The sequence below is a fragment of the Zalophus californianus genome, chromosome 7 (assembly GCF_009762305.2).
Source record: "Zalophus californianus isolate mZalCal1 chromosome 7, mZalCal1.pri.v2, whole genome shotgun sequence".
Lineage (NCBI taxonomy): Eukaryota > Metazoa > Chordata > Mammalia > Carnivora > Otariidae > Zalophus > Zalophus californianus.
The window spans coordinates 122159748-122181008 of NC_045601.1; the positions used below are offsets into that span (position 1 = coordinate 122159748).

General features: G+C 41.9%; 1 long non-coding RNA gene across 1 annotated transcript; it reads right to left on the bottom strand.

Annotated features, from left to right (window-relative positions):
* Nucleotides 1-19319: 19319 nt before the first annotated feature.
* LOC113926363 lies at nt 19320-20560 on the bottom strand. Its single transcript, XR_003521293.1, has 3 exons — nt 20376-20560; nt 20217-20279; nt 19320-19372 (listed from the first exon to the last, which is right to left on the bottom strand). It is a non-coding gene; the product is annotated as an uncharacterized LOC113926363 (long non-coding RNA).
* Nucleotides 20561-21261: the final 701 nt, after the last annotated feature.

Genomic DNA, 21261 nt, shown 5'->3' on the forward strand with positions numbered 1-21261 from the left:
GGACAGGACAACATTTTGCAAAAGGAAAGCTTGCTCCCTTCTTGCTTCTTCCTTCTCTGCACCCCTCCCTCTTCCACTTGTGGGTACCCTTTTCAGACATACAGGAGGGAGTAGCGTGTAGAACCTCAGGTCTCAAAGTGGTGTTCAAGACGGGTGGTACCCGCACTACCCGGGTGCCTGTTAGAAATGTCACATCTCAGGTTTGCCCCTGACTTCTAGAATCAAAATCTGCAGTTTGACAACATTCTCCACGTGACTTGAATGCACATTCAAGTTGGAGATGCATTGATAGAGTCGTTAAGATGGGAGCTTTATGATATATGCAAAATACTGTATGTCAGACAGTCCTGGCTCTGATTTTGATCCCAAATCCTGCAACATAGTAACTGGGTAACTGGGGCAAGTTACTCTGTGTCTCTTTAAGCCTTGGAATCCTCACTTGTAAAATGTGCACAGAAGTATCTATTCTTTTCGGTTGGTGCTGGGATAAACCAGTGACTGGATATAAAGCTCTTAGCACCCAGGGTTTGGTAATGGTAGCTATGAAGATGGTAACCATTCTCCTTTGCCCTCCTTTGCCATCCTGGCACCCAGGACCCAGGCTAGTGATCTTAGCAGGAGGGATTGAAGAGCTTTGGCCTGAGCTCTTGGTGCTCAGGACAGGTAGCACTAAGCAGGCCTTCTTATCGATTTTGTATCTGAAGCACCTCACTCATGGATGTTGATAGCAGTGGGTACAACTGAGTAATATCTGCTTCTATTATATCAATAGATATTTTTATTAATACTGCTGTTTCCATGCCATTGAAAGAATTCATGAGTTTTTAACCCATAAATGCAGCAAAATTTTTGAAATGCAGTCTTTAGAAGTTATGGTTGTAAGTTTTAGGTCCTCTGGATTAGTATTGCCTGGAGCCAAAGTCCCTTTTGCCCTAGGTATCTGGGTAGGAGACCACAGGTGCCACAAAGGCTGTATCTTGTCGTGGGGCAGAGTAGGACTGGAGGGCATAACTGTCCCCCTGGGCACAGCAGGTGTTGGCAAGACGCTGGTCTGACAGCAGAACTGGGAACTGGCAGGCTGAATGTGATGGGGAGGACTGGGAGCACCTTAGCCCAGGGGGCATAATGTTTGTTCATCCACAAATCCTCTGTGGTTCGTTTTATAACTTGCAGTCCATTTTCATGGGTCTCTTTGCCTTGAAGAAAATTTTCCATCTTTTCTGCTAGGATCTTCAAAGTCTTTGGCACATGGCTCTGACCTACTGGTAAACCCTTGACACTTATCAGGACAGATGTATTTTCTCAATATGCACTCCTAATCCAGTCCCTCTGGGTCCACTTATGTCACTTATATTGAGGGAGCTCAATAAAAATACATGTTGGACAAATGCCTGGATCCTTGTTATTGGTTTCATGGTCAGGGCAGATGTAGGAAAGGGAACAAAGTCAAGAAATGTGAATATAACAAGGATATTTCATGAAGGAGGCAGGAAGTCAAGGGGCACAGGTGAATGGATAGAGATGATTTTTTTTTTCACAAAAAAAAATGGCTTGAAAATAAAGAATTCTAAGGCTACTCCATGAATTGTCATTGTGGTAGCCACTAAATTTTTCTTGGACAAAGGCAACTGTCACACATCTTGGATAACTATTAGGAATAATATCAGAAAGGTCAAAATGATATCTTTATGTGTTTTTGAATATCACAGTTGGCTTTGTTCCAACCAGTCAGGCCATGCCAACACTGTCTTGTGGCATCACCATGAAGCCAAATGACCGCTGCTTTCTCCAGTGAGCCCTGTGAGCTGGTAACTCCCAACTCGGGAACACTTCCCTCCTGTCTTACCAGTTCAGTCTTTCATAAACTGGTTGTGATTGCATCTGTGCGCTTCCTTATGGATTATATGCTATAGGAAAGTCATTCCACTGTCTGGAGACTCTGGGAGCCTGAAGCATTTTTCCAGATAATTCAACCCATAAAAAGCCTTCACTTTTTCCTCACTGATTGGAATATTTCAAACGAACATGCTCTCTTCAGCCAAAGTTGTATTTCAGTTTCCATTTTTCAGGTCACATATCCAAAGAGACTTAGTGTTCCTTATACATGGGCTTGAGCATCCACATGCTATGCAATTCACTGGGAAAATCTCCCAGGGCTTAACCTCGTCTACCTGTGTCCTAATATAAGAATGCCATGAGTCTAAGTTAGAAAACAGTCATCCAGCTGGGTATTAATTTCATACTTTTTCTTTTTTTTTAATGGAGAGGATATGGAAGATTTGGAAAAGTGGTCAGAGAATAATAGCAAGAGTTGCACTTACTGAGTACATACTATGTGTTAAGTGTGTGAAATAGTTTTCACTTAAACCCTTTGGCGATCTAAGGCGAACAGCATGGAAGTTTGAGAATTTACCTTCCCTGCCCCGGGGTTTCTTAACTAGAAAGCAACAGAGTCAAGATTCTAAGAGTCTAAGTCCAGTGGATGCTAGAGCTTCTGGTCTATTTGCCTTACCTATAAGTAATGGGCAACATATTTATTAGTAGTAAAAATGATGCTGGAAACAATAGAAAAATTATAGGTCCCAACTATGCATTCCTTTTCATGTTGCAAAGAAAGATGCTGAGGGACTGGCATGTCTTCTATCCTATTTTGACCCATTCACTGGCCTCCATAATTTCCTCTCCTCTTGACTCCCCAATTCTCTGTGTCTCTTTCCAGAAGAACACAAACTCCTCCAGGACCCTTACTGAAAATTCACAAACTTTCCACAAGTTTCAATAACTAGCTGTGGCTTCTTTTTTTAATACTCATGGGTAGGCAGGTCCTGGAGTGCTTTAAAAGCCCCCTAATTTTGCCAGCAGACTGAAGAAGGGAAACTCAAGTCACTGGAGACAAAGGGGCAAAGCCACAGGTTTGGCGGCAGAGGGAAAGAAATGGTGTGTGACCAGGACTTAAGCCGTCTGTGTTGGCTCTAGATGACAGTATACTCTTGCTCCAAGGCCTTTAATTGGCTGATAGTGTGATTGCTTTGGCCAAGGGTCCAATTAATACCCAACATTTGAGGATTGGTTTTCCAACCCCAGTTGGATGAGTTTCTTGGCAAAAAAGGGTAACCACTGTAAATTCAATTCACTTCCTTAACTGTGCACCCACTCTATAATGTAAGGATATCACTCTGTCTGGTTAATTCCAGACATGGCTCTGTGAACAGATGGGGAATTTGGATTTTCAAATTTGAAAAAAAAAAAAAGCGTAAGTGAGTGTGAGTTTTGTGCAGTTACCTTGATACTCCATCTTGTGGAAAATATACTAAATCCCAATATGGTAGAAGGCAGGACTGCAAAAGTCAGGCAGTGCTTAGCCTGAAGTTTGTGCTTGCTGAGAATGCTCTGATCAATCGCCTGCTATGATTGGCTATGGATCTGCTGAAATCTCCTCTAACCAGAAAATGAAGTCACTCAGCTCCCTTGTGTTGCAAGTGATCGAAGATGCCAATGCAGCAGTCTTAGCCTAGAGGGGCTACTGTACACTCTAGAACATGGGAACGGCAGACTTGGAGGCGTGGGTTCAGATCCTGGCTCTGAAATTTACTTAGTTGCATGCACCTGATTCAGTTGCTTAATTTAATTTATAAACCAAGGATGGTAACTATCCTTTCAGCTTGGTTGCAAGGATTACATTAAAGGATAAACATAAAAGCATAAAGATGTTCAATTAGTGCTAACTCCCTTCCCTAAATACCAGGGGCGGCAGCCACTGCTCAGTCTGAGACACTCCATGTGCCTTGATATGTGACGCTGCCTTGGAGAAGCACATATAGCCTAACCCTTGGCTTCTAAATAGCAGCCACATAATAGCAAATTTCTAGTAAAACAAGCTTATGAGATGTTTAGCATCGTAGCAAATGAGCTGTCTTAGAGCCCGAATTTCAATGTTCTTACTCACCTCAAATGTATTGGGGGCTTCCCACTCATTACTCCTTCTCTTTACAAGGTTTTGCCTTGACTTTTTTTTTCTCTTGTTTACCCAATGGAATGAAGTCTGTTTGTCAAAACATCCTGCCCCTCTATTTACTTTGACCTGATTTTGAAAGCAGCAGTCATTTTATTTGGGCTGCTGGAAAGAGCACTAAACCAGATGTTGAGGTGACTGGGATTTCTGGAAGACATTCTTTTCTCTGATGAGACACATGGTGCATGAGGTAGGGGCCTCTGGCAGGAAGCCACAGACCCTACTGCAGCACACGTGCTCACTCACGTTCATTGACCTCACATTTCCCATCTTTGTCCAGAGGGCCAGCTACTTCAGGATCTGCCTGCTAATCATTCTTTTGTGTGCTACCCAGACTAACCTGGCTTCTCTTGGTTGTGTCTGTGGGTGGGTAATTCAGTAGCTGAGGGCAGAAGTTCCTGATTATAGGGAATCTACCAAGCACTGGAGTTTGTCAAATGGTCCAGTCCAGGTCTGTGTCATTTGAGAAGGGAAGGAAAAATAAAATAAGATAAAAACAGAGAGGGAGGCAAACCATAAGAGACTCTTAACTGCAGACGACAAACTGAGGGTTGCTGGAAGGGAGGTGGGTGGGGGATGGAGTAACTGTGTGATGGACATTAAGGAGGGCACATGATGTGATGAACACTGGGTGTTATACATAACTGATGAATCACTAAACTCTACCCCTGAAACTAATAATATGCTATATGTTAACCAACTTGAATTTAAATAAAATTTTAAAAAGAAAACTCACTGAAGACTCTTTACTTTTATTCTTGACTTCTTAAATGATCAGTGTAGAGAGAGATCAGGATGTTCTTCAAGAGTCATTACAAACCTGGACTTGTCTTCAGACAGGCGCTCTCTGTTGTAAAGTGTCGTCAGTAGACATCCATCTCTGGGCATCCTGTACAAGTGATGAGCCTTGCAGTGTTTGCTTCTCCTCCCTTCATTGGCTGATTAGCTGGAGAAAACCGTGACTCCTCAGGGAGCAAAAGGAGCATTTTACTTTGTGTCCCGGATGTTGGTCTTCATAAAATTGAGCCAGGTGGAATGAAGGGCATATATTCATGCTTTGATGCATTTAATTAACCATTATTTGCTGAGCGTCTATTATGTGCCAGATACTGTGGGCAGTAAGGAGAGAAGGGTGAATAAGACACAGTCCTTACTGGGGCGTGGGCAGGGACAGACAAAGGGGCAACTACAGTAGAACTTGTAGTGCAGTATGTCAGGGTAAGCACTGGGTGCCATAATAGCTCCCTGGGATTTGGGGGAACTTCCCAAGAAAAAGGAGTACTTTGGCATAGACCTGAAGGATGACAGGAAGCTGGTTGTCTAAGGGGTGGGTCGGGGGGGATGTGCATAGGGCAACGGGGTTTACAGGTGAGAACTCCAGACAGAACAGAGACTCTGAGGAGCCTGGGAGATGCTTGAGGCTTCTGTAGAGGCCAACTCAGGGCAGGATATGGACTCTGTCTGGTAAGAACCTCTGTGGTCGGATTTGACCCTGGGCTCTAGAGCAACCATTTCTAGCATTAGTGGAGTTGCATTTCCCTGTCATTATCCCCAAATTTCAAAAGGGTCTGAAGCAGTGAGGTGTTCTAGATTAGTCTTTTGATGGTGTGGATTCAGCCCTGTTCCATTCTTCAGAAAGAGTAGTCTTCTCCATAGAAGACCCAGAGGCTCCCTGGTAAGACCAGAGTTATGGAGACAGCCGAGCTCCCAGCAGACCAGACATCTCTGGGGTCACTGCAGAACTTCTAAGAAAGGAAGCCTGATTTTATAGCCCTGTCCTGGTCTCACAGAGTGATGCAATCTCATCGTTGGAATCTGTCTTTATGTGAATAGGGTGTGGGCTAGTCTACCTGATGCTTCTAGATTTTCTTGCTTGCTATATACCGCTGACACTTTTTACCTTTAACCAATTTTCAGTGAATGTTAGGGTGACCAACTATTTCAATTTGCCTGGGGTTGAGGGAGTTCTCCAGGTGCCAGATGTTCACCGCTAAAATCAAGAAAGTTCTGAGGAAGCCAGAATAAATTAGTCCCCCTAAGAATGCTGACTTTGTACCAAGATCTTCTGTGTTATGTGATCACATTTACTCTCTAAAGCAATGCTTTGAGGCAGATGCTATTATTTCAATTTTAAAGAATTTGTAAATAAGAGATGAAGCAAGTTTCCCAAGGCTACTTATCTAGTGATAGAGTTTGGATTTAATTTAGATTGCTTGCTTTAAAGCCAGTGCTTTAGTTATCTATCGCTGCATAAGAAATCATTCCAACGCTTGCTGGCTTGAGTCAACACTAAAGGGTTGTTAATTCATAGTTTCTCTGCATCAGAAATTCAAGAGCATCTTAGCTGGATGTTTCTGGCGCAGGGTCTTCCATGAGGCTGCAGTCCAGATGTTAGCAGGGGCTGCATGATCTGAAAGCTTGACTGGAGCGGGAAGGCCTGCTTCCAAGCTGGCTGCCTCACATGACTGCTGGCAGGAGACCTTGGTTTCTCTCCATGTGGCTCTGCTGTTGGGCGGCTTGAGTGTCTTCATGACATGGTAGTTGATTTCCCTCAATGTGAGTCACCCAAAGAGAGAAAGGAAGAAGCCACAATGCCTTTTGTTGCCTTGCCTTTGGAATCATGTACTCTCATTTCTGGAAGATCCTATTTAGTTTTACAGGTCAGCCCCGCTGAGTATGGCAGGGACCACACAGAAGGTAAGGACCTAGGGCATCCTAGAAGCTGGCTATCACAGCCAGTGTCTGTTTCATATTTCCACAGCTGCCTCCACCTAATGTGGACATTTGAGAGAAGTTTGTAGGATGAGAAACTGAAAACGTATACCTATATGCACACGCACACACATACACACATGCAAAAACGTTCATTTTATATATATATATATATATATATATACATATACCATTATTTCTATACTTGAATGAGTGTACTTTCAAGATAATCAGCACCTTGGTAGGCTAAATATTTATCCTAATGTTTCCTTTAGACTAAATATTTTTTAGTCTGTCACTAATAGACACAATTATATATGGAATTTATATATTCCAGGGTAATTACAAATATATATACCATTACCTAGAATTCAAATCAGGGAAACAGTGGGGAAGGTAGGGAGGCCAAGAGCCCGGGGATGCCAACAACAATGCTGGATGGCAGGTTCATGGGGAATACTTGGAGCAAATTTTGCCCAGTCCCAGCACAGTGCTGCTGGGTGGTCTGTATTAATTTAAAGGGGCTGGAAACCCATACTTTTAGAACCTTAGTTACTTCATTTGTAAAACAGAGGAAGATAGCAGCCCTTGTGCTTTTAACTCTATAGAGCTGTTGTAGAACACAAACATGAGAAACCAAGGAAGGTGCTACCGTCACCAACATTTGCGCTGTTATCTCTGGAAGTGTGCCAAGACCCCCCCCACAGGACAGGGTAGGCACTCCCAGAACCACGCACGACTGCTGCTTTGCAGCCCCTGGGAGCCCTTCTTTGAGGAGCATTAGCCACACGTCTTGCTCCAGTTGTCAGACACCTTAGCCACTGTGTTTTCTTAAGCTCTGCTTCCATGTGCTGCCTGGAAGGGCACACAGTTCTGTGGGGGAAGCCAGTTGGCGGGCGGGGCTCCATCCTCATGTCTGCTTGCTCACGCCTGGATGTCAGGGCAGGTGAAGCGAGGTGTGCCCGAGGCCCGCCACCGAGTGCCGGCGTGCACATGGCTGGCACCGGGCCACAGAGACCCCTAAGGAAGCAAGGACAGACGCTTCCAAATGGAACATGCACATAAACCTCTGACACCATTTTCACATTCTTTGCCACATTACCAAGGCCAAAACAGGAAGAGAAGTGGGTTTCTTTGACAAACATTTCTTTTTTACCCCTTTTCTTATAAAATTATCCCCAACCTGTCCGAAGAGTCTGGCAGCCATTCATGTGTCAACAGCACACAGTTTTATGGGGATGGCATGAACGAATTCCCTGCTAAGCTTCTCAGCTATGTGTGAAAAACAAGTTGCTGCTTAGTGAAGCACAGCTGAGAACCTCCTGCTGCCTTCCGAGGACTCCCACTTTTTGTATCTCGATACCAGACTACTCCCCTGTAATCCAAAGAGTTGTGTGCTGGGAAAGGTTTAACAACCAATTCTCCAAAGGAGGGTGGGGAACCCACCTTGAAGTGTAGCATTTGCCCATTTCCATGGTGTAAATATTCTAACCGGAGCCAATCCCAAGCTACTGACTTGGTATCACTGAACGATGGAGAGCTTGTGTGAGCTGGTGGCTCCAGGACCCCTCTGGATCCAAAGATACACAGCAAATGCATCCTTCATGTACTTACTTGGAGGCAAAATGAGTATGTCAAAATTGACATGTGCAAAATGGAACCAATAATCTCTCTCTCTGGCCCATACTCAGCCTTGTCTTCTTCCAGGGTTTGCTATCTGAGTGTGTGGCACCACCTCATCACCATCTCCAGGCCATCACCAACGTCCCAGTCTGTCTACTTCTCCTTGGCCTCTGTTATCATTCTTAATCATCTGGATTATTGCCAAAGGCTGCTGAGTGGTTTCCTTGCTTCCACTCATGCACACACATACACTCAACCCATCTCCTCGATCGACCAGCATGACCTTTGAGAAATACTGTTCTTAGAACATCACTCTTCTGCCTAAACCTTTTAATGGCCTCCCATCACTCGGGATTACCATCAAAATCTTTACAGTGGCCCGCAAAGGCATGGAGGAGTCTTGCCTTGTCTGTTTAGCCGAATCCTGGAGCTTTTCTGGCCCCGTGCTCCTTGCTCTGTCTGCCCTGGCCACACTGGCTGACTTTCCATTCCTCAACCGTGCCAAGCCCTTTACCAATTCAGGACTTTGGACAAAGTGTTCTTTTTGCCTGGAATTACTTGGTCTGACCAACTTTTTATTCTATAATCTCAGCTAAAGGTTTGTAAAAAGACCATCTCAAATCTTCCAATTTGAAAATATCCCTAGATTTTTCTCTTCCCTAACATCTGGTTCTTGGTTGACACTCCCAACAGCAGTGTATGAAAGTCCCATTTGCTTCACATCCGAGCCAACCCTTGATATTATCAAACTTCCAAAATTTTTAACAATGTGCTGTAATGGTATCTCGTTGTAAATTTAGGCATTTAAAAATATGTTCATTGACCATTTGGATTTCCTGCTGTGTGCAATGCCAGTTCAAGTTGGTTGCCTATTTTTGTATTGGGTTATCTTACTTTTATTAATTGTTAGTAGGATCATTTTATATATGATGGATAGTAGAATTTGTGGGTTAAATGTGTTGCAAGTATTTTTTTGCATTCTTTGCCTTATTTTCTCACTCTTGTCAAGGTGCCTTTTGATGAAAATAAATTTTTGGATTTGAGGTTATCAAATATTTTATATTTCTTTTCATTGCTAGAACTTTTTGTAATTTTAAGAAATTCTGCTCATTTAAGGGTCTGTTGAGCTAAACTCTCAGGTTTTTTTCTGAAAAGGTAATTATTTTCTGTTTATTCCTGAAAAAATAATTTGACTAGGTAAAGAATTTTAGTATGATAGCAATTTCCTTTTAGTATAGTGAAAACAATTTTCACTCTTTTTTTGCTTTTATTATTGCTGATAAGAAGTCAGGCTTCAATATCCCCTTCCTTCAAAAGTTTCTTTTTTCCCTGGCTTACATGTAAAATCTTCTCTTTGTCTGCTGTTTCATGGTTTTACCATGACATGTCTATCTTTGGATTTCTTTTTGTTTATCCCACAATCGATTGGGCTCCCTTAATCTGAGGGTTTGGTCTTTCAACAAGTCTGGAAATGTCTCATTCATTGTCTTTTGGATATTATCTCTTCTTCTTTCTCTTTTATCTCCTACACAACTCCAATAAAACAGAAGTGACAGCTTTTCATTCTCTCTTCCATCTCTTCGTTTCTCTGAGTTCCATTTTGAATAATTTCTTCATACCTTTCTCTCATTTAGTAATTATTTGTTTTGTTCTGCTTAATCTGCTGTTTAACATGCTGACCGAATTCTTAAACTGAGTTATTAGAATTTTCATTTTTAGAAGTTCTACTTTAAAATTTGATTCTCTTTACAAATGTGCTTGGTCTTTTTAGAAACTCTAAAAAATAAAGCATTTACCAAAACATTGAAATGCCTGTTCTAAATTCTCTTTGATAATTTCTGTATTTAAAACCTTTACCTGACCTATTCTGATACCTATCTGACGCGGAGATGTGCCACCTACACTGGTCTTCAAGGAAAGAGTTGATGCCCCACTGTGGGAAGAAACGAGGTCAGTAGGCAGACTCTATTTGTGGAGAGCTATCTCACCGATGGCCATGCCCTATCCCAAAGTAGCCTATGTCTGGAGACTGACTGAGGGTATCGAGGTTTGGCCATTTTGGCCCAGTATAGGATGACTCTGATGGACAATATTCTCACCAGTGCTTTCTGCTGAGGTTGGACCAGGTTTTGTCAGAGCTACACAGCAGTTCAACTTTCTCCTTTTGCTTAATCTTGGGTTCTTTCTCTCTTTTTCATAAACATTTTGTATCTGAAGTTCTGACCTGGCATCTGCTTTCACAAAACCCAAACTACAATATATGTGTGTGTGTGTGTGTGTGTGTGTGTGTGTGTGTGTGTGTGTTCTGCTGCTTCTTACTCATGGTACCTTGTCTCCATCTGTGTTTATGTTTCTTGAAACTTTATTGGTTGGAATTCTTTGAGATTTGTTTTGAGTTTAAGTTCCTTTTGCGAATATACATGATTTCTTCTATCAGTTGCCCAAGGGCATGACCAACTTGGGACCAGTTTAAGTTAAATTGTCTGTCTGTGTTTTTTTTAAACTACAAATATAGTATGTATTGTTTGCTAACCCATGTGAGTGGAAATGACAGTTATGAATTAAATAATAGGCCTGTTCAAAATGGGCATGTTTCTTACTTTCCCTTTCCATGCTGGGTTTGTTTCCCATTTACTCATATACTAAGTAGACATTACAGGCCCCACCTTATGTAGTATTTCTCCACCTTGGGTGGGCTGAAGTCTTAATTTCCTGTTTCTCATGCCACTGTGTAGCTCACCAGTGGAAATGAAAGGTCATCAGAGTTCAGTACATAGTTTCAGGGTGAAGGCTGGTTTGGATCTTGCTTACTTTCCATGGTTCCAGGCTCAGTGTTTCACTTTGGAACTGGAAACTCATGGTTCCAAGTTTCAAAGTAAGATAGACTCCTCACTTTACTGCCAGGAGGCTGATTCATTAAATTGTTATTTTCTTTTGTTTCATATTTATCCAGACTTCACTTATTTCCTTTTCTGAACAGGGAGGCTGAGTCATTTAGGATTTCTAGTCCACCATACAGATGGAAATAAATGTCTGGAGTCATGTTCTAGAAGGACCTTACATAAGAGGCCTGCCAGTAGGGTCAACGAGACCCCACCAGAGAGAGTTTGCATTGACTGGATCATCAGAAACAAAGGGAAGTTGTAAGTGGCTAAACAGAGGAAGTAGGAGGTTATTTGCAAGAGATCCACAGTCATGAAGAATGTCTCCAAAGAATCCACAAATGGCTTCCTAGAAAAATAGTTTTGAATGTACCCAAAGACCAGTGGTAGTATGAGAAGATGAAGGCACTCTCTGTTAAATAAGATCTCCCCCAGCTCTGCCTTTCCTCTTCCCTTTATGGTTTATTTGATGAGGGAGCAGAAGTGGAAGCATTAAGCTTGGAAATAGAGAAAAGAGACCCCTCACCCCAAGGCCTCAGGACACAGCTGGGAGAGGGGGGCAAGTTTAAATGAAACCCATGATTATTACAGGAACAAATAAAACACAATTGTTAAAAGATGACTATTCTTGTTTATTTCTTACAATTCAATGTGAGCAGATAAACTATGGTATTTGCCCAATATTCCACACAAGCAAGGACACTAACAAACCACAGAACACGTTGGACTGAAGGGGATGGAGAATAAAGATATTTTCTGGCAGAACCTGGTGAGTCTGCTCTTTTAACATAGAAACTACCTAAAATTCATCCTAGAAAACCAAGTAGTTGGAAGGAAAGTGGGGTTAAGGTGTTGTTGTTGTTTAGGTAAGAGGGGTCTGAATGCACATATATGTTGTTGGGATTGAGCCAATATAGAAGGAGGTATTGAAGAGAAAGCAGGGAGGGGGGATGATTATGAGGGACGGGGAATCAGATCTACAGCACAGGTGAAGATATTAACCTTCGATGAAGAAGAGGGTCATCTTCTAATTTTATAAGGAAGGAATAGGAGGGATGAATATGCTTGTAAGTTGATTCTGTATGTTCCATGGCAGAAATTTGAGGGATTTCTAATTTGATGACTTCTTTTCTCTCTGAAGTGGGGGCAGGGATGCTTTTTGGGAGTGAATGAAGGGGTGATGAGTTTTAGGCAAGTGTGAGAAAAGACAAATAGGATGGCAGAATCCACTCCTGGCCCAACAAAGCCTGGAAATCACGAATTATAGTGAACTCATCTGTGCCATGGCCCGATATCCTCCAACAGCATAACCAGCGTGGATGCAGGGCAGGAAGGGCGCAACTGAACAGTCCCTTTCTAGGGTCCAGAATGCTCAGCCTTTTGCATAGACTCTCTTTCTCCTTGCATAAGGAAAGCACTCTTGTGTTTCTCTACACTCACAATATTACATGACTTTCACACTTTATCTTTGACACAAAATGTGTGGATTTTCCACACATCATGTAATTCCTGATACCAGCGGGGTGTCTCACAATTTAATTCTGACACTATCCACCTGGAGTTAGCATCGCATCTCACAAGTGGTTAAGGGCTCAGTCCCATAGAACTGCCCCCTGCCCCCAGCATTTCAGGTGCCAGTCTCAAGGCCCCTGTACTTCTGACCAACCAGCTATAAACTGGGGCTCCCAGACCCTTCATTGGGTTCGATAATTTGCTAGAGTGGCTCACAGAACCCAGGGAAACACATATATTTACCAGCATATTATAAAAAGTATGATAAAGCATGCAGATGGAAGAGATGTGTAGGACAAGGTATGGGGGAAGAGGGAAGGGTAGGTGTGCCCTCTCCAGGCATGCCACCTTCCCAGTACCTCTGCATGTTCAGCAGCCTGGAAGCTCTCAGAACCTTGTACTTTTGGAATGTCTATGGAGGCTTCATTATGTAGGCATGATCCATCATTAACTTAGTATCTAACCCCTCTTCCTTTCCCAGAGAATAGGGGGTAGGGCCGAAAGCTTCTAATCATGGTTGGGTCTTTCTGGTGACCAGCCCCCATCCTGAAGCTACTCAGGAGCCCGCCAGTAGTTGCTTCATTAGAACAAAAGATGCTCCTATCACCCAGGAAATGCCAAGGGATTTAGAAACTCTGTGTCAGGAACCAGGGACAGAGACCAATGTATATATTTTCTATTATTTCACATCCCCCCCTTCCCTCTTTCCTTACACAGTTTCTTGATTTTGAGACTTGTTCTTCTGATTTAAGTTTTATTTCAATCAAATATTTGTTTTTCTTAATGACATTCCGGTACTGTGACTTGATGGAGCATGTTTCTCAGTCCTTCTCTCTAAGACGTATACATAACACTTCTTAGAATGCGTGATTTCTGAGTGACAAAACTTCCAGTAAGTAATCATTCCTGCTAATTTCATCCTCAAAGAATTAGTAATCTTAAAATTCAGGGAACATCCCACAATAACCTTCTATTTGTTGACTATAGATGTAAGGAAACAAAAAGACTAAATGTTCGATGGTAAAACCATAGCATGGATTTATGAGAACCCAGACTGCTGGATCCTGTTCTTAGAGTTTCTTATTCAGTTGTTCTGGGACAGAGCCAGAGAATATGAATTTCTCCCAAGTTCCCAGGTGGTGCTGTTAGTCTGGGGATCATACTGTATGAAATAATGAGACAGGTGATAACAAATCTTCACAATAATAATCAGGTAGTACTTGTCTTTGACCTAAACACAGGTACTCAAAGGCAAGCTTATTTTTTATTTTTTTAAGATTTTATTTATTTATTTGGGAGAGAGCACACGAGCTGGGGGAGGGGCAGAGGGAGAAGTAGACTCCCTGCTGAGCAGGGAGCCTGACTTTGGGGCTCAGTCCCAGGACCCTGAGATCATGACCTGAGCCAAAGTCAGATGCTTAACCGACCGAGCCACCCAGGTGCCCCTCAAAGGCAAGTTTAAAAAAGGAACTTTTTCCAAAGGAGGTCATTTTTCTGGATCCTTCAATTTCTTGAAGAAGTATTCTGCTCACTCATTTATACGTTGCACTTATTTAATTAAGTCTATAAGAAAAGAACGAAGGCGGAAACAAGGGGATCTGGGACCCTAAAGGTGTGAAGGATGCTCTCAGAATTGTGCCATCTCAGCCTCCTGCACACAAAGGTAGATGAAGAATGGCTAATGCATTTTTGCTGGCAACTCTTTGTCAATATTATGGATTTTAATGTTTGAAGAAAATAAATGTTACAATATCTTAGTGACCCAAATCAACCAAACACATGTCAAATAAGGGCCATTTTGATATTGACAGTAAAATGATTAAGATCACAAAAAATCAAAACACATAAAAATTTCCAAAGCCAATGATGCAGAGAATTTCTGAAGTAATGGACTAAGCACAACTGTAACAAGGTATCTAGGCAGGTAATTTGGCTACAAGTTCCTTGGAACTGCCTATATTTTGTCTTTGGTCTCAAAACTCACATTTGCAATCACAGGTATTCTAAGAAGGTGACCCTAGCTTTTTTTGCTAAATGAGTGAAATATGTATTCTAGAAAGAAATTAGAATACAAATAAGAATAAAAATAGAGAGGAAAATAACTGCATGGAATTAAGTCTTTGCTAAACTATTTTGCGTGTGAAAGCATTGATCTGTTTTATATTCATTGTAATAATGTGTCCCTTTTTATGTGCTTAAAGGGTTGAAAAGACTTATACCCATGAAATCTTTGGAAGATTCTGATTAATTTTTGATATCAATCATTTGTTTAAATGTTCATGTTCAGAGGAGTCAAATTTGTTAAATTTATAGCTTTATATTTAATATTTGATAATTCAGTTTTTTATTTAGTAGTTCAGTTTATGGAAATAGTACGTAAAATAGAGCAGTGTTGTTCAAAAAATAATCGATAGACAATAAAAAAGTACAAATAGTGATGAGAGTATATTCCTTTCCACATATAAGAGCCACTGAGATATAGGAGAATTTTCAGCGTCGAACAGATTGGCCAGTTGAGGAGCCAATTAATTTCTTCTATAGAGAAAAGGGTGTTATTTATTGAATAAAGAATATAGTACACTTTTTATTTATCAAGAGATTTCTTTCTCTCTTGACAAATTTTTATTGCTGGGATTACTCTGCAGATTCTGCCTTGTCTATACTTTTGATATAGCTCACTGCTGAATTTGTAATTCTTTTCTTTTTGCAAAAGGGCATTATTACTTATTACCTGTGAGCATTTTTCAATTCCATAAGAGAATAAATGAGCTGCATGGTCCCTGGAATCTTGTAAAGGCATTTGGCCTGGAAGATGCTCCTTGGCTGTGTGCCAATAACAATGGATTATAGGGACAACTTTCAGTTAGTCCAAAATGAGCAACTTGAACCTTTACTGTTTAATTTCTGCTCAATTATTCAAAATTGGCTCAATTTTAGTCACAAGATGAAGTTTATGAAAAGGAATTTCCATGTCCAAGAAAGGAACTGTGAGCACTAAAAGGTTCACAGTATAAAAACTGAAAAGGAAAAAAAATTCTATGTTAAAACAGATTTTATTAATTGTCGATTATTATTTTAAAATATGTAATATAGTCTCCTACCTTATCAACCTGTATCAAGTCACTGAATTCACACACTCATTCTGGGAAGCCAGTTGGCAGGCAAGTGTGGAAATTGCTGGCTCGTAGCATGGTGAGAAAACCAACAGATAGATGGTAATTTTCTTCTGTTTTATTTTCCTCTTTCTCCTCTCCTTTTTCTTGCCTCTTGCCTTTCTCTCCATTTACCCACTTTCTTTTTTGGCTATTGAAGATTTATTGCCTTTCAGTACTTACAGATGATGTTTTCATAGGTTCTAATGAGGTCCCAGCAGTTTTTAACAATAACAGGACATTACTGTTTCTAAGATATATTATGTGTTTTCCCTCATCTTTCTCCCTTGAATGAAAAGCTTAGAAGTATGTTAACCCCCAATTCCCTTTCCTTTACTATGATAAATGGTCTAGTTACTTAATAGGGCTAAATACTTTGCTATGACTTTTATAATACTCATTTGAATAAAATCTTAAAAAGAAGAGCATTTGTGTGCTTTTAATGTACTTTCTGGTTGAGTACCTGAGCATGTGCAGAACACCTGTTTCTTAGGGGCCTTGGAAGTCCTCTCTAAAGCCATCTTTGCTAGTTATGCATCCTGGTGGTGATTTTCTGCGACAGTTCCTGATCTTCTTGGAGAGCTATAAGGATGATGATCCTGTACCCCCCCCCCCACCCCATTGCGATTCTGGCTCCAACCCCGTCTGACCCCATGTGAGTCTGCGGTGGACTCACTCCCTCCGCCGAGCTGGCTGGGCAGGTCAGCTGGATTTCCAACAGCTGCCTCAGTGCGACGCTCGACCATGAAGATATTTTTTTAAGAGGAAACAACAGGACAATGAACAAGTGCTTCGACGTTGCCTAACTTAGCTTGGCCGCTCCTAACACTGGTTTTTCTGCGGTGACAGGGTTGGGAGCCAAGTCTAGAGGTATTTTTTCTCCTTAAAGGTCAGACAGATTACAAGTCAGCAACAAAGAAAGGAACCACGCTGCGTCCCATGATGTAACACACAGGGACTTCGACACAAGCAGGCATTTTCCTTTGAGGAGTCAAGCTTTTGGGAATGCCTTCGAGCCAGAAGGGGCTTTGCTGGGGGAAAGCTCCAGCAGGTCCTGGAGCAGTGGATTCTATTTTGGTTCTGGGCTAGCTTTGGGTCAGTGGCTTTCGCTCTGCCCTGAAATTAGCATGTTATAAACAGACGGTTTGGGTCCCGGATCCAGCTAAGAAGCCAGCTTCTGGGACATGCACTGAATCATTTGTTCCAGACACAGACAAGCCACTGCGCCCTGAGAAGCGGGCTGGCGGCAGAGTCCCCAGACAGCGCCCCAGATCTGCGGTGCCCCCTTCTTTCCAGGCTTTCCTTCTCCTGCAGCACGTCACTACTCAGGTTATGCAGGGCTCGATTGCTGCTAATAGGTTCTCTTTAGAGACCTTCTGGAGACAGCTTTTCAAGAGCCTCCCCTTTCTGGATTCCTGTGGGACAGAAACCACGGAGCTATTTAATACAGTCTGTGATAACCCGCATTTTCCATCCTCTGTTTTCTGGGCCATTGCCTTTGCTCTGCGCGCACGCACGTAATGACTGGAAATGAATTCCAGGCCAGAGCAGCCACCCGCTGGCCGTGCCGTCAGCCCCACGGGGCCTGGTACCGGTTCGGCCCGCCGGCGCCACCCTCCGCGCCCCTTGAGAGCCTGGCACCCCAGTGCTGCCCGAGACCCCACTCCTCGCGCCCGGGGGCCGGGGCGGTGCCGGGGACGCTGGTCATCGCTCCCGTGCCGGTCGCCTCGGTATTCACGGGTGTCCCTCCGTTTCTCCCCCTCCAGACAAGCAGTCTGTCCCAAAAGAGGATCAAATGGAAAACTTTATAAATACTTCAAATGGTGGAAACAGGAAGTGGAATAAAAATGATGCAGCTATTCACAGAAAACATGCTGTCATTTTTCCTCCATAAATATATGCTATTCATTTTCAGAAGAAGCTATGCCTAAAGCTGAACACACACACACACACACACACATACACACACACACACACACACACACACAACTTCACAGTGTCTCCTGACTTTGGAGACTGTTAAGAGAAGGTCCCTGGTGGCTGGTGGATGTCCTCAGGGTGGGCAGGGCACGGCTAACAGGCCGTGGAAACCTCAGAAAAAATCAGGTATGGTGTGTAGTATGGAAATGCAAAGTGATGCCTTGTTGGGGTGTGCAGGTCCCGGTGGTCTGTGCCCTAACAGGTACTTCATCAGTATCAATCATATAATGGGAGCAATCCCAATTCCAGTGATCTAATCCCTAAGCCATACCCAATTTCTGTTAACCCTAGTCATATAATAATACAGTGTTTACTACATTCTAGGCAATATCCTAAGTACTTTACATGTTTTCTGTGTCTGCAAATCTCTTTCCTTTCTATCTTGATGGAAGGTAGTTGGCTTCTCTTATGTGCTTTGCTTTCAGTGTATTGTAATATGTTGTTTTGGTTGAAATGTATGAATAAAATTGGGCTCACATAGGTTGTTGCAAAAGGAGTAATGTTTTAATAGCCTTTGGGGTAGTTATAAATATTCTTCCTGTGTCTTCATAAAAATTAAATGATAACTTTTAGAAGTTAGTTGTAATGTAGAATCTGAAACTATTTCCAGTGAACTTTTGGTATCATCTTACATTGGAGTATACTGGTATATTTTGTACTTTTGGTTGGATATTTTACCCATGATTGATTTCTATTTACTTATTTGTTTATTATGCTATCATGCTTCCCTGGTTTTCCTTCCCCCTTACTGATTGCTCATTTGAAGACTTTGCTGGCTGCTATTCTGTCCTCTAATGGTGCAGTATACCAGGGTCTTGATCCTGGGTCCTCCATGTCTCTAGATTTTCTTTCTATGTAGGTGATTTCATCCAGTTTTATGGTTTTAGATGCCACCTGTAGGCCAATTATTTGTCTATCTATCCTCTATCATCTATCTATCTATCTATCTATCTATCTATCTATCTATCTATCTATTATCTATCTATCTATCTATCTATCTATCATCTACCTACCATCCATCATTTCCGCCATTCCAATAAGCTCCAACTCTGTAGGGGACAGCTCCACTTGGGAACCATATAGGTGTCTACAGCTAAATGTGACCACAGTAGAATTCTTGATTTTGTTCCCCCAACCCATTCCTCCTCCATCTCAGTTAAATGACACCACCATCTTAGCCCAAAGTTAATATCATGTTTTGTTACTGGAGTATTTCAAATTCCTGGGAGAGAATTCCTGGTCCAACCAAAGGGCCAGGAATCTCCTCATGGCCAAAGGGCTGCAGTTACATAGAATTTCCACGGATATTTGGGAGAGGATAAGTGGTCAACAAAAAAAACTATCAATTATTTTCTTTAAGATTTTATTTTTAAGTAATCTCAACACCCATCATGGATGCCGAACTCACAACCCCAAGATCAAGAGTCACACACTCCAGTGACTGAGCCAGCCAGGTACTCCAAGACGGTATTTTTTTGCATGTATTTTCTTTTTTCAGGCTAAAAGAGTAGAAACAGAAGAAAGACAGAGGTAGAAGTTACAATAGATGGACATTCCAGAGGAGAAGGGTGGAGATAGACTAAGCGGATGGGAGGGTATTATCGTAAAAGAAAGTGAAAACATCTCTTCTGAAACATTGACTGTAAAGATATTAATAATGTCAATATAAGAGTGGAGGGAAATTGCAGGAGGGCATCTGTTTTCTCTGTCAACTCAGAAGCAAATATCTACTAAGAAGTACAAAGGAGTTGTCATTTTGAAGACTGTAGGCAGGGCTAGGAGAAGGGAAGGGAAGGGGGACTGACCCGAGATGAGTGAGAGCATTTCTGGGCAAGACTGTGGTTCCAGGTGAGATTGAAAAACACGAATTTGCAGTGGAACCAGTCAAATACTTCTTTAGCAGTATTTGGAGAAAGTTTTTGAGGAATTGAGGAAGAGGAATGGCGAAAAGAGATTATCAGGATAATCCAGGGTTGGAATTAGCAAAGGCCAATGAAGCAGAAGGTCAGTGTGGTGAGAGGTTGGCTTCAGGAGAGAGGGAAGGAGGGACTGAAGTCCTGCTCAGGTGAAGTGAGGTTGTGTTCACAGAGAGGAAAATTCTACGCTTTAGCATCTTCAAGGTAGAGTCATTTTGAATGTTAGTGGAGTCTAGTTTAATGAGAAGTGGTTGAGTTAGTATAAGGTTAATGTTAATAACAATTTCCTAAAAGAAATAGGTCTTGAGTTGTACCTTTACACCAGAGACCTTTCCATTCTTGGAAAGGGGAGGGAGGGAGGCACTGGGGAGGTCTGCCCGGCCCTGTCAGAGGCCTCTGCAAGGAGACAGGGTTCCCAAGGACTCACCTCTGTCTGCTTAAGTCTGAGTTTCTTTGGGTTCATCTGTCTCATCTATTAGGAAATTGAAGGCTGATAATTTGAAGAAAAGTTCAAAAGTTAAAACATTTGAAAACCACTTAAAGGTTTAGAGCATGGTTGTCATGGATATGTGCGGATATAAATTACCTGGAGAGCTGCTTAAAAGTGCAGATTCTTCATTCTCACTGCTGGAGTGTCTGATTTCCTGGTTCTGGTGAGCCTCAGAAATCTGTATATACATACATATATTTAAAGACTTCACATTTTTTAAGATCAGTTTTAGGTTCATAGCAAAATTGAAAGGAAGCTACAGAGATTTTCCATATGCCCCTGTTCCCACACATGTCAGCTTACTGCATTATCAATATCCATCACCACAGTGGTACCTTTGGTTACAACTGATGACCCTATATTGTCACATCACAATCACCCAGAGTTCACAGTTAACATTATGGTTCATTCTTGGTGTTGTACATGCTATACATTTGGACAAATGTATAATGGCATGTAGCCACCATTATTGTATCATACAGAGTAGTTTTGCTGCTTTAAAAATCCTGTGTTCCAGTTTTTCATCCTTCCCTTGGTCATCCCTTGGCAACCACTGATCTTTTTACAATCTCTTCAGTTTTACTTTTGCCAGAAGGTCCTATAGATGGAAAATACAGCATGTTGCCTTTTCAGAGTGGCTTTCACTTAGTAATATGCACTTAAGTTCCTCCATCTCTTTTTGTGACTTGATAACTCATTTGATTTTAGCATTGAAAATATTCCATTGTCTGGATCGACTACAGCTTATTTATCCATTCACCTACTGAAGGACATCTTGGTCGCTTCCGAGTTTTGGCACTTACGAATAAAGCTGCTATAAACTTCCATGTGCAGGTATTTGTGTGGATATAGTTTCATCTCCTTTGGGTAAATACCAAGAAGGATGACTGCTGAATGTCATAGTCAGAGTATGAAGTAAGTGAAGTAGAATTAAGTTTCTTGAGAGTTGGACATAATTGAGATTATGTTTTAAGGAAGCATG